The sequence below is a fragment of the Rhipicephalus sanguineus genome, chromosome 4, assembly GCF_013339695.2.
Source record: "Rhipicephalus sanguineus isolate Rsan-2018 chromosome 4, BIME_Rsan_1.4, whole genome shotgun sequence".
NCBI lineage: Eukaryota > Metazoa > Arthropoda > Arachnida > Ixodida > Ixodidae > Rhipicephalus > Rhipicephalus sanguineus.
Genome location: NC_051179.1, coordinates 104,257,694 through 104,284,791, shown reverse-complemented (window position 1 = coordinate 104,284,791; position 27,098 = coordinate 104,257,694). Strand labels below are relative to the sequence as shown.

The 27,098-nt window shown below is 48.3% G+C and overlaps 1 protein-coding gene across 2 annotated transcripts in view; it reads right to left on the bottom strand.

The window, feature by feature from the left end:
* LOC119390504 (uncharacterized) overlaps nucleotides 1-27,098 on the bottom strand; it is a 142,239-nt gene that overhangs the window by 94,033 nt on the left and 21,108 nt on the right. For both annotated transcript variants that reach the window (XM_037658113.2, XM_037658111.2), the window contains exon 2: nucleotides 11,767-11,809. The gene's annotated coding sequence lies outside the window, so the exon portion shown is untranslated. The remainder of the gene's footprint in view (nucleotides 1-11,766; nucleotides 11,810-27,098) is intronic.

The following is a 27,098-nucleotide window of genomic DNA, read 5'->3' as shown; positions in this document are numbered from 1 at the left end:
GGCTAGGATCGCTGTAAGCGTGGTTTAAACGCATAAACGCAGTAAACGATTCTGTGCGCCGTGCGTCCAAGGACGTTGATTCTACGTTGCCGATCCAAATTATACCTTACCACCGCGCAGGTCACTCAGCTCTCACGCGCGTGTCTTTCGAGAAATCGAAGCATCCAAGCCTTGCGGCGTCGGCGAGTGGTTTAGTGTAATAATTTTGTGTAATACAAACCCACGGGCACAATTCAAGAAGCTCCTGTATCGGAAGTGTCCTTCAACGTGGACTTTAGGCCTGCCTACGCTGGTGACATGTCCAGCGACTGGATGGGCTAAAGTTTCCCCTTGCGCACAGCTCTAGAATAAGAGTTTACGTGAATGTGCGCTCGGGGGCTTGTATTCACAGACACATCCTACACGAGATTTGTTCGTAAAATAAGAGAGAGAGAGAAACGCAAAGGAAAGGCAGGGAGGTTAGCCAAGGCGCACACGATTTGCTACCCTGCGCGAAGGAATGGGGAAGGGAGAGGAAAATAATAAAGAAAGTAAGAAGGAAAGAGAGAAAACAACTGATACACGCGCACGCATAGGATAGTAAATGAATATTCCAGTCGATCATGGGCACATCATTATAATGCAAAGCAGGCTGACCAATGGAAAGCGCACCTGTAAGAACGAAAGACTTTACGAATTCGGCCTCACCAGCTGTCGGCTTACGTATCGTACACCAAGCATGTCTAACGTCCTGAAATGTATGTAATTAACTGTATAGTTAGCTGGCCGTGACCGCTGGACACACGGTAACGGATTACACAAGACACGATGCCACATATACGCATAAAGTATTATACACATATACACACACAGTATTATGTCTTAAGGGAAAGTCTTGATCGCAATCAAAAAAGAAACCGCGTATTTAGAACGTCACCGCAGGAAAAAAAAAGTTACACATGGATAGGGAGGGTGACATTGAGGCAGGGACTCACGACCTACGCTTCGTCACGAAATATACGGTGCCCCGTCACTGCTGGGAATACAGACCTTCGTTTTTACCCTGACACAGTCTCGCGTTGTAGGACTACCTTGGCCCGCTACCGACGTAACGGTGCTCTTCATGGGCTTTGACGACGACGAAGGCCCGAAATGTCACGAAAAGCGCCCAGGCGAATGGGCGGCGGTATATAATGATGACCGACCGCCCGGTCGGTCGACGCATGACCCGCGAATCCATCATGCGCGGTTCCTTCCGCAACTCCAAGGTCGAGTATCCCGCCATTTACGAGGTAATCCTGGTGAAAAAAGTAATAAATGAATCATGGGAGAAGAACAGGAAGAGAAATAGATGGGCGTGGAGCGAACTGTAACGGCTAGCCGGGCGCGACAGCACGCACGCGACGCCCTATTGAAGCGAGAGGAACACGATAAGCCTCGACGGGACCTTCCAAATTATCCGCGTGATTGCTCGGGCAAAGATGAGCTTAAGAGCATTACTCTTCAAGAGGGAAGGAAAGGAAGCCAATCCAAAGCCGCAGCCACGCACACGGCTTTCGCCATGGAGGAAGGCTTTCGCAGACGGTAGTTTTAGAATAAAGCCTAGACACGCAGACGAGGAGCGGGTCGACCCGCAGACGACGTTATATACCGCGAGCAGACGTTGCCAGCAGCAGACGACAACAACGTCGGACGATCATCTGGCAGCACAGTCGTCAAGCAAGCGAACGAGTAATCAGCCACAGGAAGAGAGTTAAAGAATGGAGGTGGCTACAGGAGGGGAAATGGCGAACTATGCGACCTCGACGCTCTGTGTACGCACCCACGCCCCTCTCTTGGTCGTGCACTGCCGTGCCAGGAAGTGAAACGGCACGGTGTGAGGCGGGGAAAGGGAGAAAAGTCTGGTGGTGGACCGGAGGGGAGGGATCCTCGAGAGACAGCAAAAGAAGGAAGCGTCAGCGCGAACCCAAACAGAGAACGTTGATGATGATGATGCCTGCGTTGGGAAAGGGCGGGCTGTTACGCGCGACCCGCAGCGCGATGGCGTCACGCTCGCCGTGACCCAAGAGCCTTCGGTGATGAAGAAGAAGGGGACACGCCAGACGGAAGAGGTCGCCGCTTGCAGCTTTTACGGGTGGCCTCCCTTTTTATAGGGTGGCCGCCAACGCCCGCTTTGATAGCGCTAGACGTTACAGACGTCTATGCGGCAAGGACGAAAGGAAAGCCGTAACTCAATGTATGCAGCCAACGCGAATTTGAATCCACTTCATTCCGCATATTCAGAGACCAAAATACTCGACCGAAAAGCAAACACTAGCGCTAGCTTCAGGATGACTATTGGTTCGTAAAATCTGTTATTGAGTGTCCTGCAGTTTGACTGCCCCGGCTCAGGTCTCCCAGGTCGGGACGTCCAGGCCCTGCCTAGCTGCCCCTGTCACTTACTGGTGGACCGCATTCGCACGCAGGTATGGACGATAAGATAGCTTGTCAATGAGAAAAAAAAAAACGCAGAAACGGAGATATGCAGCTAGAATGCACAATGCATGCCATGCTCTCTTGCTCAGACAATATTCATTAAAACAATAGTTGTAATGGTTGCTCAATCAGGTTATTGAAAAATCTACTGAGTACAACAAACACCTCCTTAGAGCTTTCGTACTCTGCGACAAGGCATTACACTCGGTAGAGATACCAGCGGTCGCGGAAGCATTACGTCACCAAAGGGTACTTGAAACGTATATTCAAGCACGCCACGGTAGCTTAGAAAGCATTAAATGTGTCTCGCTGCTAGGCTCAATGACAAGGGTTAGATTCCAGGTCACGGCACCCGCATTTTAGGGGGGCGAAATCTTACACTTCAAGTCGTTTACTTCTGTTTCGGTGCATATTAAAGAAATTCAGGCGGTCAAAGTTAAGCCTGGGCCACTCCAGCGTTGCTCTTAATCATATCCTGTTTTCGGATCGTAAAACACGACGACTGAATCCATCTCAAACCCCTCCCCCTCACTCTCTACGTTTTCCCATGCAACATTTCGTTGCTATTCTTGTCCTGCTGATTTTTTTCTCTCGAGCTACAGAATGAAATGAGTAATGGTCGGCGACACAAGGCGAGAAGTCTGTCCTCGAGCGCAGGTGTACACGCTGTTTGCGACGGTGCCGAGAATGGAGAGAGAATCGCGGTGTGCATTATAATACGTATAAAATGGAAGCACATCATGGCGAGACTTCGTTTAATGTCGGTGCGTGTATACACCAAACGCGTCGCTTTCCATATGCAGCGAGCGTATAAGCAACCCTGAATAATAATACCAGAGATCAGGATCCGATTCCCGCGCTAGAAAAGGAACAGAAAAAAAAAACGAAACGAAAGCGCAGACTGCAGTCCTCGCTTTTCCTTATTGAAACGAGAAAACGCGGGAACAAAGCTGCGAGTGGCGCCGGTATCAGGACAAGTGCCTGCGGAATATAAACGCACGCACATTAAACTAAAGAAAGAAAGAAAGAAGAAAGAAAGAAAGGAAGGAAGAAAGAAAATGATTTTGCCTGCTCCGCGTGTAACAATGCCCGCACGATGCCTGCGACCGGATGTGTAGCGGAGGAATATATATTTAAAAAAAAAAGGCATCGCTCTGGCTGCGCTTGGCCTTTCGTCACAGAGAGATAACGCCTCGTATACCGTGCGACTATGTATTCATTCAACTATATACAGTGCAAGCGTATGCAAGCATAGAGCATTTAGTCAAAACGTGCAGTCACTGCAGCGTGGGATATATACATGCAGAGCAAGGCCGTCGGAAGCTTATATTCAGTGTGGAGCTCTTCCAACGGCAGTTTGTTCTGTTCTGTTCTGTTCTGCTCTAAGTGGCTTGCTGTAGAGAAATTGAGGCTTATTTCCTCTCGGCTACTCCATTTCTAAAGGTTCTGCAGAGCAAAAGAGCATGGATTACTCAAAGACAAAAATGGACGAGTAAATAAAAACATGGCTAATTGAAACAAATAAAGAAAATAAGTTGACAATAAACAGTGCGCTCGCAGGTGTTCACTTTGCCATAGCATTATCACATGCACACATGTCTAAACTGCACCCACAGTACACGGACTAACACATCACATAGAATATAGACAGGCATAGCAGCTCGTCACAAGCGCTTATCTGGTCAATGAAAGATATGTTCGTTAACCAGGACTGAGCCAGGTTTGCTACCCTCCATTAAAGAAAGGGAAAAGACAAGAGCGCGAGGAGAAGAGAAAGTTAACTCGATGCCACCGACGCTGATAGTCATTGATACTCAATGTCGCAGGCGGTCAGCCTTCAGAAATCACAGGAACTCTTTCTAGTCCTTTAGTATAGCTGCGATGCGCGTCACCACAGTTGAAAAAAAAAAGTTGTGCAAATTGAAACTTTCGTTTTCCGTTCAGGTCGTCTACAGCTGAGCGGTGATCAAGGCTCTAATTTTTATGGACGGGAAGTAGATACCGCAGGACTCTAACGGCCCGAGTTGCAAACAAATGTCTTCGGGCCACTGCAGTCTCCGCACGGACTGCGAAAACGTCCAGGACGCGTGCGACAGACAGTCTATACAACAAAGGTAGTCTATACCGCCGCGTATACAGAGCAGAGAAAAGGACGGCGCCTCAAAAGGCGGTACTGTAACTATGGCACCCGTATCCACGTCTTTTGTCACAGTACGGCCCCCGCAATGGCGCGGACTTCTCGGTGTCCGTTGTCTTGCGGCGTATTTATAGCAGCATCCTGACGGGGTGAGGTTTCACGCTGGTTCTGCAGCCAGATCGCCACTCGCTGCTGCTTGCTGCTGCTCCACATTCACGATTATTTCCGCGAAACCAACCTGCGGGCCGCTCTATACAGGGCAGTACGTGAGTCGCATGCGCCCCGATACGTTTAGAGCTACAGGCCCGTACGCTCGGACTGTCTCTGCCGCTCACGGAAGTACGAAACAAGTTTCTCGCGCAGTGATTTATACATAATTTGGCCGATTTCCAGGGTCTTTTATAACTTTAGACAATATGTTATCAACCTATCAATCCACGCGTGCCGTAATAGGCAGTTTTAGAATAGCGTACGCAAAGCTTTGCGTTGGCTTTTCGCGCGACTGCGCATGCGTCGTACGCTAACCGCTTGCGGGCTCCCGTTAAGTGACGAAAATAGCGGGCCGCAAACGCTAACGCTAACTTAGCGTACGCTATTCTAAAACTGCTTATTGATAGGTTCGCCTGTTGCATGGGCATGCGCACATAAGTTTTCGTGCCTTCGTTCTCTTCCGCCGTTGTGCATCTCTTCAGCTGTTAGTCGGCGTTTGTGGTGTCCTGCATGACTTCTTTCTTGTGTCCGTGTTTGCACGCCCTGCCTTTTTAGAATGAATACTTACCAACTAGCTCAGCTCTCTGTTATTCTGTGTTATAGATCTTCCGATGGTCTTAGTGCGCTCGCTCTCATGAGCTGCAATGTGAAATCAGAGGCGGGGAGGGGGTGAGGGAAACGTGCGTCCGCTTTGCTATACCTTTCAAAGGGGGACAAGGATCGAGAGATTCAACAAATAAAAGAACTCGGAGAATACCGCAATGCCCGGTAGTGCATCATCAATACCACAGAAATGGCATCTGAGCTTTAGGCAGGGTGTATAGAGCTGCTTGTCATAGAGAAGACATGAAAAATTGACGCAGACATAAATAGGCGCTTTGCTGATGGATGTCGCACGAGAACGAGCTGAAGGAACGTGAGAGTGGTCTATGTACAAATGACGGCGGTTGCATTTCCCTGATGTAGAACACCTGATGGATTCGTATAACCAAATAGTGCGAAGGAACTTGAGCGGTAAAGCGAGAAGCCGACTTGTTGATACGTACGATTGTGAGCAAAAATCAGTGGACCAACCGGTGCCGCCAAGAGCTATTTATATATTTGCGGCCTGAGTATGTTGATCGAAATCGGGCGGCACAACCTATAAGTGTGCGTATATGACCAATGCGATGCGTCGAAGAAATTCCAGGCTCTTGAGTGGTGCTGGTCCAACGTAATGGTCCACAAACTTTCGCTCGCGATTGTGCCTACGCGAGAATGCAACAGAAGACGCAACGCATGCAACATTCCACCAGCACATCGCGGAATTGTGACTCCTGGTCGAAATGACCACGATGGGCAACCTACGCGATGTTCACTAAAGGTCATGCAAGTACTTGGTGCAGGTCATTTCGTATTCGCGAAGACCACTTCGATCTTACAATGCTTACGAAGCTTACTAGAGAGCGTGCGAAGACCAGAGATCGGGGACTGTGGTATGGCGACGAACTGCTCTATATTCTTGCAGTAGATTCCGGTAGATCTTGTCGTATCTTTTAATCGAAGCTTAGTAGTTACGAGATTAAAGAGAGTGAAATAAAATGTACGAAGGACAATCCACCGGCGGGGAAAGAACCCACAACCTTCGAATTACGCGTCCTTTCGCGTCATCAATTAAAAACCAGAACCAACGCCCGCTGTGCTTTCCTTCGCTTACACTCTTCGTCGTCTTCATAAGGCGACGCGAGTTATCACGTACGCAAAGAAACTACGGCTTTCGGGGAAATACGAACGAAACACGGCAACGGTAATGTCCTTGCCAGAGAAATCCCGTTACATGCGAACCGGAGGCTAGCTTATACATGGCCACGAGCCAATTCGGAACCCTAAGGTGTGCGCCTGACGACGCAATCACTTTCATGCGTTCGGATCACGCTATTCCGGTCACGTCTCGCTATAAAAACGAGTGCCCTAAGACATACAGGAGGCCACGACATCCATTATCATTTTATATACATTTCCCTGCTCAGACACTTTCGCATTAAGCAATAAGCGAGGATTCAAGTCAGACATCGCTTTAATAGTCAACCATGTCCATACGGAGGGCGAGATACGTGGTCTCGAACTTGAGTTCGAGAACTCGCCACAAGAACTAGCCGCGGATGAATATAATGTAGTCTGTACGAGTTTACCAATGTAAGATTGTCCTATACGGACTTTGTTTTTTATATTCCTCCTTTTCACTATATAAGTGGCACGTGGAATGTAGTTGCCCGGCCACTAAGGCCAAGGTTAACAACGTAAGATCCCACCGGCAATGCGGAGGGCAATCGGCGATGACCATCGAAGCTGGCGGAGCCCTGCTGCGTGAAACTGGACATTGCGAAAAGACACGTTTGTCGCGGAGAAACGTGCCATAAATTCTGGTCGCGACTGGTCAGCTTTAAACACTTTCTATATATTTTTATAGTCTGACTCCCTCGGAGACAGTGTCAGACTGTAAATCCCATCAGAAAATACGCGGGAATTGAGAAGCCTACCGATGAACGGCCGACAGTTCCGCTACGATTTCGTACATACGGAGCTTTAAAAAGTTTCGTTGGCGGTCGTGCCGTTGATGTAGAGGGTTTTCACTAGTACATGAAACCAAAAATTCAAAATTTGAACACATCTGCCAGCAGGCGTACACAGCGAATAGCGCCTCGTGTCCCTTCACTGCAACGTATCGCGCACCAAACATGGCGGCCGTAGTCGAGCACTAGACTGAAGTAATTTTGAAAATGGATCGAAGGCGTCCGGCGAGCAAGGAAGTACGCACAAATATTGCTGAAGGTATGTATGCCAGATATGTCAAGTGCTACCGTGCTGCCCTGAATAGCCGAAACTTGGGTCTCGAGCCATTAAACACAACGGGATAGCATCACCCACCGAAAGCTGCACACCTTTGGCTGGCTACGTACAGTCTGGTCTATTCGCTTCTTACTTTTGACTCCGTCGATAGCAAAGAATGCAGTCGGCCGACTTCTACGAACGACAGCCCCGCAATCATGCACCGTATATGCACGTAGACGCAAACGTTCATCGTTTCGTCCAGCTTCCGTGTGCAGCCGTGCATGCGGGTATAAAGGAGTACTGTAGACCACTGCCAGCGCTGCACCCCGTCCTCCCTACCTCAAACCATCTTCTGCCTTCCTTGCGAACTATCCTGCATGCCGTCCATCTTTCTTTTCTCAGCCATGAACTCCGTAGCAGACGCCATTCAAGGTGGACGCACGCAGACGTACACAGACACATCGCAGACGCGCACACGCAGGGCAAACAAACGGACAGACAGACACAAACACATACAGTGCTTCTGGCGCGCTTGTGGGATCATCGGTGAAAGCTGCCGCTACGGGCGAATATACGGTAAACTCCGCGCTGCCCACGTTGCTGCCGTCGGATGGAGGTTCTTTCCTTTTCCAGGCGGTCACGAGCGGCGCCGGCCATTGCAGATTGCACAGAGCGAAAAAAAAAATGAAGACAAAAATTCGTGACGGACCATCACGATCTGGCGGCCTCTTTTCACGCAGCAATCACTCTGAGTGTATACACACACATTGCTACGCAGCGGGCGAAGAATAGCCCCCCATCTGACGCGAGAATGCATGGCGCTCCAGTAAACGTGTGGGCCAGCTCTCTTTCGACCTCGTTCCGATGATGAGCAAGGCCGTTCGGAATGAAAAAAGGAAATAAGCTTTGGTATATATAGGGCGATCATCCCGCGCTGTTTAGCCTGTACGCGTCAAACTGTATCTCGGCCGTCTCTCCATTATAATTTTTTTTGTGCTTATATATCCGTTGGCACAAATACGAGACGGCGGCCATGTTGGTTTCTCCGACTCTGTGGATCTTTGTGGGGCGCGCGGACATTCCGGCGATTCTGACTACAGCGCGTTATGCAAACTATGAGAGAGAGAGAGTGAGGCGAGCGAATTGAAAAGCGGACTGCCGCCCGATTTCCTACCCTACATGGCCGGGAGGGGTTCAACTGATAAAATGAAATAGGTCAGAGAGACTCAAGAGTGCCGCTGAATGCGAGAATACATAGTGACATCACAGTTTGTCGCGGAAGTCTACAAAAGTTAGTTTCTTAGCTTGAGGTGTTGTATTCTTGCCAGTGTTTTGAAATATAAACACTGCTTGGATAGATGACTAGAAGGGGTCACTCGCGCCCCGCGGTCGATGAGGAAACAAAAGCCGGAGCTGTCACTCGGGGCGCGCAGCGGCCGCGAGCCAACGCGTAAAGGGTTACTCTCTGTGTCACGAAGCAAAATTAAAAACAACCTCATACGCCGTTTTCTTTCTCTCACGGAGATGCCGTCCCTAGACTAGCGAGAAAAATAGGGTTCGCTTTTTCTTTTGTCTTCTTTTTTAAATTTCTTGATTCAATTAAGAAACAATTCACGGCTACTGTACTTAAAGAATCTCTGTCGGGTTTTCCCGAATTAAACGTTTAAGTACTTTATTTGCCCGACAAGGAAATTGCGTACGCATAAAGCCTTAATGAATGCCTGCACTGATTCATTGAGAACTGATACGCATGCAACGCACCCAGCAAAAGAGGTTCAGAAATGCAGAGTTGCTTGACCGAACTGCATTGACGGGGTTTCGCTGGAACCAAGACACGGCTGCTCAGGAGTAAGCGTGTACGTGTCGAGGTGAAAGGAATTTGCACCGGTATCCTTAATGGGAGCTAGGCTCTATTAAGCACGTATGCAAAGGGTGCAATGAAATGGTTTTTCTCGCCTTCTACTGAGCACAGTTTGATGAACTTTATCGAATTCAAAAGAAATGTTATTCTCGGCCGCTTGCAGGGAGCACATTCTTTGTTTAGGCGATTAAATTTCGTTTTTCACAACTGTCCGAAATAGGAAAATACGATTGAACAAAGTTAAAATGCTGAGTCTAAAACCTCGTGACTCAGAAAGTACAACAAAAAAAAAAAGAGCTTCATCGTGATTAAGTGAACCGCATACCTATAACGCGGATAAAAAACGGATTCATAACAAGCCGCTCTAAGATATACAATTCCTTTACGTACTTCAAGTGTTAAAATCAGAGAAACAACATAACTCTATTAGGTAAGCAGCAGTGTAACACGTCAAATCTTTCCCATCAGGCACTCTACCAGGCATAGATTATGCATCCCAGCTACAGAGTTACGAAGCTGTAAGCTTCGTACCTCCCAGTTTTCTCAAGTCTGACGCTTAGTGGCAAGTTTTGTAAAATGGGGTGAGGCTCTTAAGTAAATATTCCGCTTCCTGCAGTCACTATAAACGAAGGCCCGTAATAGTGCGAAAGTTCTTAATGCTACCATTCGTAAGACGATGTCTAGGCCAATCGCCTTGTTATATATATATATATATATATATATATATATATATATATATATATATATATATATATATATAGTAGTCAGAGCCCCTCAGTTTAACTTGTCTTTGATATCATAGATTGCAGCAAAGCTTAGGTGGTGATTGTTCAAGTCTCTGCTTCACGCACAGCTGTGTACAGTCATGTACACAGCACACAACCGTTCAAATCGAATAATAAGTATTTCCCATCAAAAGTATCCCATTGCGAATTGCCGGTTTTGCGACTACGCTGCAGTTAATTAGCTCGACGCCGCATGTTCGAAAGTGACTTTAAAGGGGTCGTGAAAAGAAAATGAAATTGCCCGGTTGTAATTTTCCCTGCTTTAACAAGGATTAGACATGACGATTACGAAATATTTCGGCGCAATATTCAGTCTGTAATTAATGACGCCCGTTTGAAATCGCAGTTTATTTGAGCTCCCAAACGACTGTGAGGAACTACCGGCCGCCTTAGGCACTAACTTCTCTTATCGTGACGTCACGGTAAGGGAAGTTATAAACACTGCGTTAGCTTTGATTTGCTCTAAAATAATAGATTTACAGAAACCTCGAAAAGAAACAAATAACAGAGCAACTTTTGCGCTCTGAGTTATATACTGTGCACACTGCACATACAGCACGTGACCTGCTTGCTTCCGCTTTCAAGTACATCCGGGATCCGTCGCGTGTGTATTCTTGCCTTCGCTCGCTTGGTGCAGCGTCCCAGTTTTCTCTTTCTGGTTGCGTTAAGTTGTGTTTTACGGCGTGTTTTGGGTGGCTTAGTCCCCGCTATGCCAACTGTGTGCGTCATAAAATATTAAAGGCGTTAGGGTGACGTCTTTACTGCGTACGATTTTACTGTATGATGCTACGAACCTCGGCCAACTATGGCTCAACAAACATTGCTGCGTCGCCATGTTTTGTCGACGACAGAGCCTTTTCATTGGCTGACTTAAAGTGACGTCAGCTGTATAGCTGAGGGGAACGTGAGAAGGGAATCGTAATTGTGCTTTTACAGCTATTAATTGAACCCGGATGATGAAACGAGTCGAAAGGTCAAGCCCTCAAGAGCCTAGAAAAGGTAGTGCTAAGCGCGAGTTCGCCCTGAAAAAGTAATTACAGTATGTTTTTAAAAGCTAGTTTCGGTTCCTACTGTACACTGACGTCACAACACGGTATGAGCTTCTCGTCACGTGCTCGCACAATATACAGTGACGTTTCCACGGCCGCTCCGCAACCTGGCTCCGTTGGTGACGTAGAAGCGGCCATTTTGAATGTTTTGGTGATGCACAAGCCGCCATCTTGGAATTTTTGGTACCTAACGTCATCACAACTAGCCAGACTGCTGCGTGAAGTCACCAGAATTTGTACTGTAGCCTGAGGTCAAGCTAGTGTCGATGTCAGTAGGTGCGCCATGGAAAAATTGACTTTAATATCAGATTAAAATATCTTATCAGCATTTTCTGAGCTTCATACTTGCTCAGAGCCGTCTCTGCATACAGGAGATTTGTATGGCAGAGTAAACTCTCCTTCGAAAAAAGGTGTCAGTACCCCTTTAAAGCGTGAAGAGCTCGTGTATCGGCGACTCACCTGGCAACAGTGGGCAGGCACTTGGGGCAATCCACCACGTTATCTATGGAAGAGAAAAAAAAAAGAAATATTTAACGCACAACGCCACTACGTCACTCGAGGAATTGGATACAGACGCTTCTTTGGGGCCGTGTATAGCTCAATATGCAGAATGGCGCACATATGACGAACACACGGACCATTTTATATCCGTTGTTCTGTCTGTCGCGCCCTACTTGCTCAAAGCTATTGCCTTCCTCACCAACTAGCTCGCATACGTACACACGTGCAGTTTACATACAAACGGAACATGTACTACGTGTTTGTGTACAAACGGAACATGCATGCAGCTGAAAACACTCCTCCCATGGCTACGGTTCGGGGCACTTCAAGTGATGCCAAGTATGAACAGGTCGTTAGCAATGCAAGTTCTTCAAGAGCACGGCATCAGCAATGGAAACATGATTATGTAGAACTTGGAAGTGGACCGGATACCGAGCATTATCCTTCGCTAGAAAGCGAAACAGTGCAGCACAGTTCAATACACATGCATCACCATCGTCACCACATGCGACAAAAACTAAGTACAAAAAACGAATCTCCGAATCACAGTTCAACAGCCGTTTTGTTCGAAAAATTTTCGTCACTCATTAGATCGTGTCTAGATGCGACGTGAATGTTATAACAAGTAAAAGAGAAGCACCGACCACAAAACAATGGTCAAGACGTTTCGACTCCCCTGACGGGAGCCTTGTTCACAACCTCACAACACAGCAAATGTTTGATCGCAACGAAAGTTAATGACGAGGTTGCGCGAGTCGTCGCCCGCATGTGGAAATAACCCATCCACAAAAGCTTCCTCAATGCCGAACAGTCTGTAAAAAAACATTTGGCGTGTCGAGACACGTCCAAACACGCTGCAAGCCACGAACACTGAGCATATCGTATTCGCGTGAGACACGAGTTTAACAACAGTTCCGGCTGGTCCTTCCCAACCGCTTCCTCGTAAGCGACACGGAACGACGAGCAGGCCCAGTCGAACGGTAAATCGCGTGAGACTCTTGGACACGACAGCAAGCGTTAAGACAGAGAGCGAGAGAGAGAAAGCAGAGCACGCCACTTGAGCTGAACATCCTCAGCGTCGGCGTCTCTCGCGAAGTAAGGAAGATAATCGCAGTAGAAGCTGGCGTAACAGGGAAGATTAAGTCGTCGTCGATGTAGACGTCGGCACGGGCGTTCCGCCGCATTGCGCGCCCTGTTGGTTGCATTGCGAGCCGCTTGTTTCGCGCGGTGCATCCACGGTCACGACACACACGGTGCCTGTTTCGCAAATTTCCGCGTATGAGCAGCACGCAAAAAAAAAAGAAAGAGAGAGGAGAGTTCGAGGTGGTTGCACCGAAAGATCCACACGAAGAGCGAACGACGATTACTGTAGGCATACAATAAAAATTAGCATGCCTACGCATGCAAGCACGCGAGTTCGTTTGTAAACTATACTATATACACGCTATGCATACGCGAACCGTCGCGAGGTGAGAGGGAAAGAAGATGGCTTCCTCCTTCCCCAACCTTCGGCGCGGCCGCACGCAACGCACACACTCACGTGCGCACTCCAATTATGGCTAGAGGTGGGGCTGGTTCATATAGTCGCGTACACATCGGGGAAACGTACACGGTGTATTAGCTTGACCATGAGCGTGCTACGGATAGATTACAGTACGCATATATAGCACGAAAAGTTCATCGCGTGCTGAAAAATCGAGAAAGTTGCGTGTTGATGCGCGGAGCGCACGAGACGGGAGATTCAGAAAAGCGGCAGATTAGAGGACATCTCGGTGTTCGGCCAAGCGCGACTGGTCGCGAAGGAAGCGACAGAATATTCCTTTCTTAAAGAAGGAAGTTGCAGGGAAAGAGAAGCGAAACGACAGACCAGCGAGCACGACACGAGAGTGGTCGCGAAGAACTCGGGGAGGACGCTTTTTTTCTTGGTTTTGCCTGCGTGCTATCACCTATTGTTGCGTCCGTGCTTTTCTTTCTTTTTTTTCGCTCTCGGACAGGTGAAAAAAAGAAGAAAAAGCAACATGATAATGATGACAAAAGACGGAAAAGGAAGAAAAGAACTGCTACTACTGCGACGACGCGCTCGGCGTATACGCGCGCGTTGCTTGGACAGGCTTGCATAGTATGCAAGAGCCCTCGGCGCCTCGCTTCTTCGGTTCGCTGGTCGCGATGAAAGTGGCCGCTCAGATCAAAGTCGCCAAGCGCGGACTCACTCCTCGGCTGCCGTGCGCTGCCCCACGCCTACCCTCACCCTCTTTCCTTTCACCTTGATCAAAGACCGCACAGGGGCCGGCGAACTCCGTAGGCATCGCGTGCTGTGTAGACACGCACACACGAAAACGCACCGCTGTGAAGAAGATGAAAGTTGTCCAAGAAGGTCAAGAGACAAGGCGTACTGGGCAAATGGGTGTACGCGGCGTACACACGTGAAGGGAGGTGCACGGTGTAGGCCGGGGTATGCATACCTACACGCATACGGTCACGCTCGCTTGAATACATGTGAGAGTCTCTGCGGCAGTGTGGGGGAGTCGGCGCGAACTCAACCCCGTCAATGATTCGAAGAGGGAGTTAATGATGTGTGGCGCTTCGGAAGTGAGAACACAGCGACGTCTGTGTACAGTACATCCTATGCCCGTTCACTCTCCGCCATCAGGGAACACATTGATCGTATAATGGTTTCGCTCGCATACGATTCATGGCCACTGTATGAACTACAGATTTAAACTCATGCGCCCTTCCACAGCACGATGAAGACACCACGAAATATACAACGCAAAAGCGCAACACGGGTGCAGCTCACGACCGACGTGAAAGTGAAACCGCGTAGCTCTTGAACTTCGTGCTCCCTCTCTCTCTCTTTTTCTATTTCACTCGTTCCTTGGACTTCGCGTCAGGAGACCTGGAACATATCCTTTCATATTTCTTTCATATTTCTTCATATTTCTTTCCAACTCTGCTATTTTTTCCCTTCGGAACTTCGCGTTGAATTCGCGTAAGAGAACAGAGTGTGAGTGCGAAAATACCTGAGAGTTTGTGCGTGTGAGTAAAAAAACGCGCAGAAGAGAGCACACGAGAACGGGGACGCACAGTTTTGACGATACATCAAGATAAGTCAAGACTCAAGAGAGTCTCAGAACAAGCACGCAAGTCTACTGTTGTCTAGTCGATTGTTAAAGTAATTAATTTTAAGAAGAAGGGGATGGCTTGAGCAAATGTATGCGATTAGAGTAGTACTGAGAACAGTTCAAGAGGCAAGTGACGAACACAAAACAGCCCACGGCTCTATCTAGCAGCTAATATTTTTTATTATTCTTCTTATCTAAGGGCACACACACATATACGTATGCGTGTGTTCTGCAATAAAAAAGAATGTATATCTGTTACTAGCGAGCCCCACTGTCACAGTTTTCGTCGGGCTTTGTCTTTAGTATTGTTCTCCTTAAAAAGCAAGTTCGTTGATACGTTTTTTTACAGGAACAGGAGAATAAAACGTATTATGCAAAAATCGTATTAACCAAGGAGGTTGGCCGCGGGCAAAAATAAAAATGGGTTAGGCCGAAAAACGTATTATGCAGAATCGTATCAACGAGATTCCACTGCATATCAACAAGCCAAAGCTTCAGCAGCAAAGAGGGAATGACTGATTTCGCTGGCGCTGCAAGGAAACGTTATTATGATAGACTTGATTACGATACCTACAATTGAGGCAGAACTCCGCGGGCCAGCGGACGAAGTTCACCAGAAACCGAAGTCTTTCTAGAATACTATTATACCTGTTGTGTACACATACACTCTATTTTTCAGAACGCGGGCGACGAACCTATGTCCGTGTCAGAGACAGCTGCGGCGAGAAGTCCACACGCTCACCGACCACAACAGCTGCCCGAAAATACCGAGTTTGACGAAGCTTGTGCGTCTCAGCGCACGCGCTGTACGCGCGCTGAAATATTTGGAATAGCGAGCGCATCAGTGACCGTGCAGAACGACGTCTGTAACGTCTAGTGCATGGGCGCCGCGAATGCCTGTTCTATTTCGTTTTCTTTTTCTTGTATTTCCTTTTAAGAGCATTAATCCAAAACGGCAGCGAAAAGCAATGCGCGAGGAAATATTCCAGCGGAAACGTGAACGGAATTTCCTACGGGTTTCAGCTCGTACGCATTCCGTCAGTGCTCTCCGCTGACCTTTAACACGCACTGCCGAGAAGGTCACAGCACACCGACTATTCGTATACAGTAACAATATTTGTAGGGTCACCAAAGCTTTTCAATACAGTGGGGCATGCGTACACTCGGTTTCCATGTTTTAGACGGCTCCAAGATAAAGAACGCGGTGGCTTTTGTTAAGGCGAAATCCTTATACGGCTCATCGGTAGAAAAATACGGCGTCCAGTGTCATTGTTAAGCAGCGTCGATAGGCGGCGCCATGAACACGACTGGTACTCAGAGTCTCGTGACGTTTGATACAGATGCAATGATGTCGAATGATTATGAGTATAATATATTTGGGAGTACAACTGGTAATAAATTATTAGGAGTACAAAGTGAATTCAACGCATAAATTTAAGTGAATCAACGTACATTCACGTAAATCAATAGTTAATCGACATACATTAAGGTGAACCAAGTGTGCATCAAATCAGTTAAGTGTGAATAAAAATTAAGTCAAGGTCACTAAATTGTAAATAAAAAGTTAACCAAGTGACTTTGGTATAAATCAAGAGTGAATCAAGATACTCGGATATGAATAAAAGTGAACCGAGTAATTTAGGTGTGAAACAGTAATGAATCAAGCAACTTCAGGGTCAATAAAAGTACGTTAAAGCGAATGAACATCCCGACAACGTATAACGGCGTGAATAAACGGAATCCTAGATAATCAAGCGTGAATCAACGTACAATAATGTGAATCAATAGTAAATCAATGGATACAGTAAAAGTAAATTGAGAGTGATTCAAGTGATTTAAGAGTGTCTCGCAGAGCACAGGCTCACGCGTGTGGCCTCCTCAGCGTTACTTAAAGAAATACGGTGGTTTCCTCCCATTCGCGCTTCTGGTCTTGCTGATCACAGTTACGCTTCGCGTCATACCATAAGCGCAAAAGGTTAGTAACTGCATGTGAGACGTATAGTAACACCTGTCGTTACTAACCTTTATGCTCGCAGCTACAAGCTTTTTACCACCTTTTTGTTTATACGGTGTACACGAGGAAGCGCCGCTGTGCCGAAGTATCCACGCTTCCTGGAATACAACGTCGTCTGCAAGGCTCACAGCGCGCGCCCAGAGCGTGGCCTTCTGCTCTACAAGGCGAGGGGGGGGGGGGGGGGGGGGGGCAAGTCAACGCGGCCATTAACATCGCCATTAACAACGATGCCACGATAAAAGCACGATGCTGCACCAGCCGCCGCTACATCATCAAACTCGAACTAGCGACAGAATGGCGCGGCGTCTCGCCTCTCGAATGGGTCGCCCTCAGGACTCTTCCGCACAGTTTTGTTTGTATGTTGGTATAGGTGTAACTGCCGCAGCATCGTATGTACTCACGCTTGAACAAAGGTTGAAATGTGGGGACAGATGTGTTGTGTGTGTGTGTTTGTATACTGTGTATATACGCGGTGTGCACTTACTGGAGAGGTAGCACACGCGCGCCGCGTGAGAATGGAAGGCGTGAACGAGCGGGCTCGCCCCGGGCAAGCTTGAATACACGCCCCTCGAGGAAACCTCGAAAACGTGCGGAGCCGCCGGCGCGGCTACGCGGGCGGCATCATCCGACGCCATTAGGGAATCTCTGCTGCTGAGACAGCTGCGAGGGTGGCTTCGTCAGAACACCTTTCTTTCTTTCTTTCTTTCTTTCTTTCTTTCTTTCTTTCTTTCTTTCTTTCTTTCTTTCTTTCTTCTTTCTTTCTTCTTCTTTCTTTCTTTCTTCTCTCTCTTTCTTCTTTCTCTCTTTCTTTCTTTCTTTCTTTCTTTCTTTCTTTCTTTCTTTCCTGCATTCGATTCGCCGTTCCTTCGTTATTCGTGCGGCATTTCAGCCTGCCTTTCTTCGTTACCGCTTCCTAACTCTTCCTTCTGCATACTTTCTGTTTTATTTTGTACCGCGCTTCTTCGCAGCTTCTTTCTGTTCTTTCCTTCCTTTCTCGCTTCGCAGTCTTTCTCGCTTCTTCCTCTTGGCATGCACGCAGCGGGGTGTTGGGAAGAAGCACGTGCAAGATGTCGTGACTTCTTCTCCTGGCTGCTGGGTGGGGCGCGGACGGCTGGCGTCGCAATGCTGCTGCTGCCGGAGCCCCTTCTATAAAGGCCCGACCGAAAACCGGCCGGCACGTGGGATTAACGAACTTGATTGGTGCCACGCACACCACACACGCGCGGTTGCGGGCGAGCACGATGTACATTTCGTGCGCCTGTCCGCATCACTCGAAGTCAAAGGGGTTGAATATATCTAGAACCTATAGTTGCGTTTAGGAGTTTTTCGTGGACGTGCAGTTGTGCACAGTTAGCGAACATGCGGAGGAAGTGATCACGGTGTACTCGTTCCGAACCCTGTCGAATCCGCCGTGTTGACGAATTCTGCAATGGCGGCCGTTTGAGCCAATCGGAGACGCTGTGTAGTAGAGCTCCGCGCCAATCAAAACTGGCAAACTGGCGAAAGCGACAAAGATGGCGGAATTCGACAATGTCGAGAGAAGTACCCCTACAAAGCACAGGCAAAGTTTCACGTCAAGTTACAGATCAAGGTTTCCGGGTTTTGTTGTGCTTGCGTTGAGACCGCCATGCAGTGTAGCGCTGCGGTTAACCTGTTGCGTTGCTTGCACGAGGTGCGGGTTCGATTCCCGGGCGTGGCAGCCGCGCTTTAGTGGGAGCCAAATGAAAAGAATACACATTCACTTATATTTAGGTGTAGGTTAAAGAGCTCTAAGGAGGTCAGAATAAATCGGGAGTTCGCCCGCTTCGGCGTGCCTCATAGAGATAGTTGGATTTTGGCACGACGAACACCACAATTTAATTGTGCGTTTAAGGCGAACGAAGTCATCCAAACACATGCCGTCTTCGACAAATCGCCCCGGTGCGCACCGGGGCACCAAGACGCTACGATGATTCGACGGAACGGTGCACCGGTGCGATTTGATGAAGATGCCAACAGCTACAGTATGAAAGTAATCGACAAAGTTGACTGCATAACAAGAAGAAGGAAAAAAAATTCGGCAGATCCCACGCACTGTGGCAATCGATGTAATGCGAAGCAGCCAGCAAAGAGCTGCATACATCGCCTTGTTTGTCTTTGAGCCAAATGAATCATTCTGCCATGGCATCTAGTCCACCATATCTATCCCATGTTTGCCATGCACGCACTGGATGCTAATCTAGTGATACACCATGCCAATGAAACGCATATCTGGTATATAAATGCATGACCTGTCGTTTATGTTCATCACGCACTCGGTCATTGCCTATACCAATTTTGGTATATATCCCGTTACACAAAACGGCCGGAAGCGCACCATGACAGTGGCATTTAAATCATACCGTACATGAATGGACATTAACGTGATTCGCACTGTTAAGACCTCTCATTTATGTTCGTCATACAGTCACAATCGCGCAATACAATTTTGGTGTATATCAAAGGAGCGAATGGCCAGCGAGTGCACATGAGTATGAGGCATGTAAGTCATGCCATACATGACATGAATATTATGGTTTTTCATGTTACCACCTTGCACTAATGTTCATCCATACAGTCTCATCGCGCAATACCAGTTTTTGGTGTATATCAAGCTATCGAAACGGCCGCGAATGCACCAGAGCGTGGCATGTAGTCATGACATACATGGCATGCATGTCATAGTTTTCATGTTACCACCTGTTGTATCATGTTCTTCATACAGTCACAGCAGCGCAATACCAAGTTTTGGTGCAGATCAATCTAGCGATACGGCCACGAGTGAGCCATGAGCATGGCATGTAAATCATCGCTGGATAACCTTTCATGCATGTCATGATTATCATGTTACCACCTTTCATTTACGTTCGTCATACAGTGGAGTCGCGCAATACCAATTTGGTGTATACCAAGCTGGCGAAACGGCCGGGAATGCACAATGAGCGCGGCATGTAAATCATGACATACATAACCTGCCTGTCATGATTTCATGTTACCACTCTTCATCTACGTTCGTCATGCAGGTCGCGTCGCGCAATACAATTTTGGTGTATGTCACGCAAGCGAAACGGCACGAGTGCGTCATGAGCATGACATGGTAAATCATGTCGTGGATGCCATGCATGTCATGATTTTCATGTTACAACGTCTCATTTACTTTCGTCATACAGTCGCTTCGCACAATACCAATTTTGGTGTACATCGAGCTAGCGAAGCGGCCGAGAATGCATCATGAGCGTGGCAATTAAATCATGACATACATGACATGCATGTCATGGTTTTCATCTTACCAACTGTCATTCATGTTCTTCATACAGTCACATCGCGCAATACCAATTTTGGTGTATATCATCTACTGAAACTGCCGCTAGCGCATCATGAGCGTGGCATGTAAATCAGGTCGTACATAACTTGCATGTCATGATTTTCATGCTACCACGTCTCACTTACGTTCGTCATACTGTCGTGTCACGTAACACTGATTTTGGTGTATATCACGCAAGCGAAACGGACGCAAATGCACCATGAGCGTGGCATGTAAATCATGACATACATGTCATGGATGTCGTGGTTTTCATGCTACCACCTGTTATTCATGTTCTTCATAAAGTCACATCGCACAGTACCAATTTTGGTGTATATCAATCTAGCGAAACGGCCGCGAGTGCGCCATGAGCGTGGCATGTAAATCATGTCATACATGACATGCATATCATGGTTTTCATGTTACCACGTGTCAGTTATGTTCGTCATACAGAAATGTCTCGTCATACCAGTTTTCGTATGTATCCCTTCATTTAAACGGCCGCGAGAGCGCCCCGAGACCATGTCATGTAAATCATGCTGCACATGACATGCACGTCATGATTTGCACGTTAGGACCTGTCATTATGTTCGTCATGAACTCTTGTCACGCCGTACCAATTTTGGTATATATGAAATTAACCGAACGGCCGCAAGAGCCCAAAGGCCGTGGAACGTAAATCATGCTGTTCATGACATGCGTGTCATGATTTTCATGATATGACCTCTCATTTATGTTCGTGATAAGGCCATGTTATGACACACCAATTTTGGTACGCATCCGATTAACGGAACGGCCAGGGAGACCAAAGGCCGTGGAATGTAAATCATGCTGTTCATGACATGCATGTCATGATTTTCATGATATGACTTGTCATTTATATTCGTAATAACGCCGTGTTATGACACACCAATTTTGGAATACATCCGATTCAACGAAACGGCCAGGAGAGCACAAAGTCGTAGGCGTCTAGATTAGATAGACCAGAACAGACCGACAGGAACAGGACAGCAGACAGACAGAACAGACAGACAGGACAGACAGACAGACAGAACAGAACCCGACAGCTAGACAGACAGACAGATAGATAGATAGATAGATAGGATAGATAGATAGATGATAGATAGATAGATAGATAGATAGATAGATAGATAGATAGATAGATACGCTCAAAGTCGCAGAAGTTCGCTAAGAAATGCTTCGCATTTAAAAGAAAGTAGGTGGCTTTCGCCAGTGCCAAGCACCTGCTTGCACAGACCTTTCCCAGCAAGTTTGCTATCGCCCGCGGAGATAAGAGCCAACGAAGAATACACTTGATCGCAACGAATGGAAAACTTAATATAGAGAGAAAGGGTGTAGAGTTCGTCGTATGGGGCGATTGTTGCAGCATGGAACAGCCAACCGTGGCTAGAAGAATCCGTAATCTTGATTTTCACTGTTCCGAAACTTGCCGCTTGGCCCCTGGGACGCTAGGCCGGTCGACGCTCGCGCGATAACCTTCATATCGCGCCCGACTGTACAAGGCACCGTGGGACGTTTTTCACGGAGGTGGCCATTCGCCCAGGGTGATGAGTACACATAGTTTCTTAAAAAAAAATAAACGTTTGTCCCTCTTTGTCTCTTTTCACAAGTTTTGTACAAGGGATACCGGCGCCAGAATACAGCAGATGCGGCACACATCTCTCGCACCAGGGTCACAAATCTCATTACGCATTGGATGAACGAGGCGACGCAACGCTTGGCGTGTCCTTATATCGTGGGCGGTACTCACACACTGGGCGTAAATCAGAGTGAGGTCTCAAGTGGAACGCGCACACAGGGCGCACGCACACACGCTTTATGTGTGTATATATCCTGTGTATGACGAACAGCCGTATGTTCATTAACTCAGCCGACACGCCTTTTTTTTTTTAACTTCGCATTTCTTTCCCGCTTTCTCCTCACACGTGTGCTATAGTGATGGGCAGAGCAACAATTTCACCGCGGTCTACGCTGCAAGAGTTCGCCAGGGTTATATAGACCGAACGTCTCGGGGTGTACACGCAGTTTGAAGTATACAGGCGTGCTCAAATTTCCCGACAATCAAAAGCGCTCAGTGATTAGACAATACGCGTAGGTAGGTCGTTGGGGGCGGTGGCGTTAACAAACCCGCAAGGAAAGCCTTCTCGAGTCTCGACTGACTCAGCGCTCTCGCAACACGGAGGACACGCCTGCCGCGACCTATACCCACGTCGCGGCTCTCGCCCCACGGGTGTCGTCGTAGAAAAAGCCTTGCTGCGGGAGATCCCACTGGGCCCCTTCATGAAACTTGGAGATGCATGCGCGCGAAGTGCAGCCGTCAAAAAAGGAGACGTTTTCTATTGTGTATACACGGAGGCGCGTGCTATACGCTATGCGCATGCGCACGCACTCCCTCGTGTCGCTTTCCTGGTTCTCTTTTTCGTAAAACGCCAAAGGGACTACGTGGGAAGTCTGGGTCTTAGGCCTAATGACGGGCGTGCGACAACACCCGCAAGCCGCAATGGTAACGGCTCTTGCATGCCCGTATTCGCTATACGGACGCCCACAACTGCGAACGCTGTAGCGAATCACACGTCGGTAGGTCGCAAGCGTAACGTGTAGAAACAGCGGTCGCTCCAGGAGAATTACAATATCAATGGGCGCACGATCATCTGAGTGCTTGACTCGGGTGCGGACGCCGAGCTCATTAAAACAACGAATGGCATGACGCAGAACACTCGGTGCAGTATACACGGTGGCGTTTCATGTAAATTGCGTGAAGGGCGTTATATCTATACAGTGCCCTCGTCAATCTCTTTCCGGAAGCTTTGTGGGGATGACTGAACCTCGATTAACTGGCGATACATTGAGCGTAGGTGTTCAGAACGCTCGTGCACAGCATATTGTGAATATGTTACAGACGCTTGTCGTTACAAGGTCACCTTCTTGCTCAATCTTCTTCTTTAAATTTCACCGTAATAATTAGCGTTACCGGAGGACCCTGTCCCTCTCTGTCTTCCTCTCGCTACCTCAATTCTCACAGCCCGTGTTCATTACCCGGTGTGCAAGAGTAAATTCTCTGGGGCTGCCTTTAATAAGTGCCATCTTATTAAAGTCGACAAAGCTTCACGAAACCGGACGTTCTTGAGGATCTTCCTCGAAACGATCACGGCATCTGGCCACGCCAAGATGATCTCGACAGGTGGATTCCGTACCAACCTAAGCTAAATAATAGTCGAGTTCAAGGAGCATAGACGGCCGGAATATTTACTTCCGCAAATGTAACAGCTTCAAGTCACGCCAGCGTCACAGCCACACGAATCCAGACGGTCGGTCCGGAAACCATCTACACACGAAGAGAGAGACAAGTTCGAACAAAAAAGCCAAGGACACGCGTCTACATGGTCGTTCCCACGGACCTAGAAGCAAGAGCGCTCAGAACCACGAATGGGATCGCGATTCTGGCTCCGGCATAACGGAAGTAAGCCGTGCACACCAGCCGGAGCGAGCAGCGGCCGCGGAAACGGCCATCACGCAATGTCCCGTCCCACGGAACGGCGACCAAGTCCAGCTGAGGTGGCCGTCATGGGCGGCGCAGCTAGAGCAGCATTGCCGGACGCTCAGCTCGCTCGCGCTCGCGCGCTGCCGTTATAATGACGCCGACAGATGGTGGTGCACGCAGCGGCCGCGCGCCATGAGCCTCCTCCGTGCCGTCGTTTCCTGCTAGCGCGCCGGCATCGCCGCCGTCATTAGCGGCCAAGACAAAAGGAGACCCGATGACCTCCCCCACGCAACGCCGCCTCGTCGTCTCCGGAGTGCGTGCGTTGCAAAGGCGCCCACTGCGTCGTCGCTGCTCTCTCGTTGCATGGCATGCGGCGGCCAGCCTCCCCTGATGCGCGCGGCGATGCATGCTGGCCGTAGTACTCCACGGTTCCGCATCGCCGCCGCATCCTCGGCGCCGGTGAACGCTGTGCTCCGCGAAGAAGCAAAGCAGCGCCCGTCGGCGCCGGAGCATCTCTTCCGCATGCTGAGGATGAGGTGGTATCGCTGGCACGGCACGAAAAGAGAGGGTATACATACGAGTATGCGCCTATGCTAGCGCGCTCTCTCTGGAGACGGATTCGATTACTCGCCACAGTGAACTCAGTGCATATCGACGCCCGCGCGAACGGTCCCAGCCGGCTGTTCATGCTCGCTACACTGTATGGGTGGCGAGGCTGATATCAAGTGGGCCGTGAAAACCGAAAGCGGAGAGGAGAGCAGATAGCTCTCCGAGTGAAACGCCGCGGTGAGGCGGCCTGGCTCACGCGCGTGAACGAACGAGTCGGGTGTGCGACGAAGAACAAAAAGGAGATCGCTAACTGCGCTGGAACAGCGATGAAAGTGGGCGGTCCTCGCTCGTGCATGGCTGCGTTGTTGAGATGAAATAACCGCTGCTCTGTCACGAGGGGGGGGGGGGGGGGGGTCTGCGCTAGTATACGAAGTTCTCCTGCGAGACTAACCATCGTCGAAATTTACAGCGCTCAAACGGACGGGACGCAGCGGAAGAAACTGAACACAGGAGCTGCTATACTAGCTGCTGGTCTGCGATACTTGGTGTGAGTCCACAGTCGTGAGCAGTACGAAAGGCAGCACCGAATTCGCGTTTAATCAACGATTACTCGTAATGTACCGGTATGAACGTAACGCATTGAACTGCAATAGGTATGTACATTTTGTGTAATGAACACGTTTGCTCTCGCCAACTGCGTTTAGCCGCTATGACTTCTTGAATGTAAATTTCAGTGTTCCCTCTCATATTGTTCACGACTGTATAGTAAACAGCTGACCTGAACTTCTGGTCACTGGAGAGCGCAGGTTCCCTAAGGGCGCTGTGCGGGTGCACAAAGTGCGTTCTTTTCGTTGTCTCGTTATACACATTTATGACTCAGGTGTGTCAACTCACAGTGCATAATGAAACAAACTTCACTAAGCTTCACCACTGACGGTCATGTCGATCCGCGTATGACAGGCTTATATGTAAACGCAAGAGCTGCGCACGTGATTTTAATAAAAACACTCACGACAAAAAAAAAAGCATGGTCACCAGTGCGTTTCTTTCGCAGATCATGCGATCGACGTTGCAGTTCCCCTAATAAGTTACGTTGCTCATCGTTATGCTGAACACAGAAGACGAGTGATGTAGAACAGGCCGTATTCTGTAAAGTAGCTCGTTAGGTAAGTTGGTACATCTTTTAGAGAACAGTTAACAGCGTTAACACCAGAGGACAGTGAGAAGTAAGCGGTTGTATTGTCTTCGCTGTGTGTCTTTTTGAAGGTCTGTTGAGTTATTAGATCTTCCGGCAATACCATACACAGACCATGATGCCAAACGCAAATTATCGTGTGTCGTCTTCGCAGGGCCGCGTGCTGATGCAAAGTACGTTGCAAAATGCCAGCAAGCTTGGTTAGCTCGGCAACACGCTGAGAAAAACGAGCAAATGTGGGTTCGCAGCCAATGCTTTCAAGGCTTGCTCAGTTCGGCGGTGCTGTGGGTACTGCGGGCCATCGTTCGTTACGCGTCACTCAAATGTGGTATTACGTAACTAAAGCTTTCGTGATGTAGCTACAGTGACCTCGGTCTCAGTCACGCTAGCGATGGCTCTCGATCGCGAGAACGAGCATTGAGGCGGAATTTGAAGGCGAACTGAAATATATTCTAAACGCTTGCTGTGTCAAACACTTCGTACGCAGTGTCTCTGCATACAGAGAAAGCCTACAGGAAGTATTTTTCAGCCTGAAAATTTGGTGTCTCAACCCCTCTAAACGTTTTTCTTTCCTTGCATGATGTTGTACGATATTTCGGCCGGGAATCCTGCTATGTCAAATCGTGTTGAGGCTTAAGTAAGCTTTACTACACACGTGGATGCATATCTACAAGCATGTAAAAAAACCCACATCCGTAGAAATCATACCGAATAAATGGCGTCTTCTCATGCGTCCTGTACCAGAAGACACGAAGAACGATGGAATATATTCCCTTCCTAAATCGGCCTCACCAAACATGTAACGTAACCCAGATTCAAGGTTTAAAGGCTCGCACGGTTGCGATCAAAACCGCGCTGACCTCACTTCCATGATTTCCAGCAGCTGAGGACCAATGAGCCTTTGTAACGGCAGCACCTCTTATCTACAAATTGGCACAATGATCAATGGGCAAAAAGTTTCTGTGAACTTGGGAGTCTAGATAAGTCAGCACACTGCGAATATAATGACACTTCTCACGACTACATGCGCATACTTAATCTGGGTGAACCACTTATGCAAAATAGTGAGGTGCGCGATTCGTCTACAACAAACGTATAGTGCATAAACGAAACAATAAAGGCGACGTGGAAGGGAAAATGACGTTATCAAGTCCCGAAATTAACTCCACGAGTACTCGTACTTGTGCTGTTTTTCAAGGACAATCCGAATCATGCACTCGGGTGTGTACACCGTACGGTCACACTCCAGCTATTATAACGAGTGTCTATAGACAAGCGCGGCTTTCTTCTGACGCTTTCGTCTTCCGCCGTATACCTTGTCGTCCAGGTTTCTTTTCATGTCCTTTTTTTTTTTCCTGTCGTATCACTTCTAGTATAATGCGCCTTGTCCATTCCAAGGACAACAGCTGCAGGACATCGAGGCTCGACGCGGCCCCGAGTAACGGAGTGTTACGGCGACGAAGACAAGTAGACGTCGCTTGACACATAATGCGCGAGGCTATATAATTTACGGTTTATGCCGCGCGCTTGTCCCATGCTCGCGTCAAAAGCAATAGCACCGTTACGTTTCCCACGCCACGAGTGGG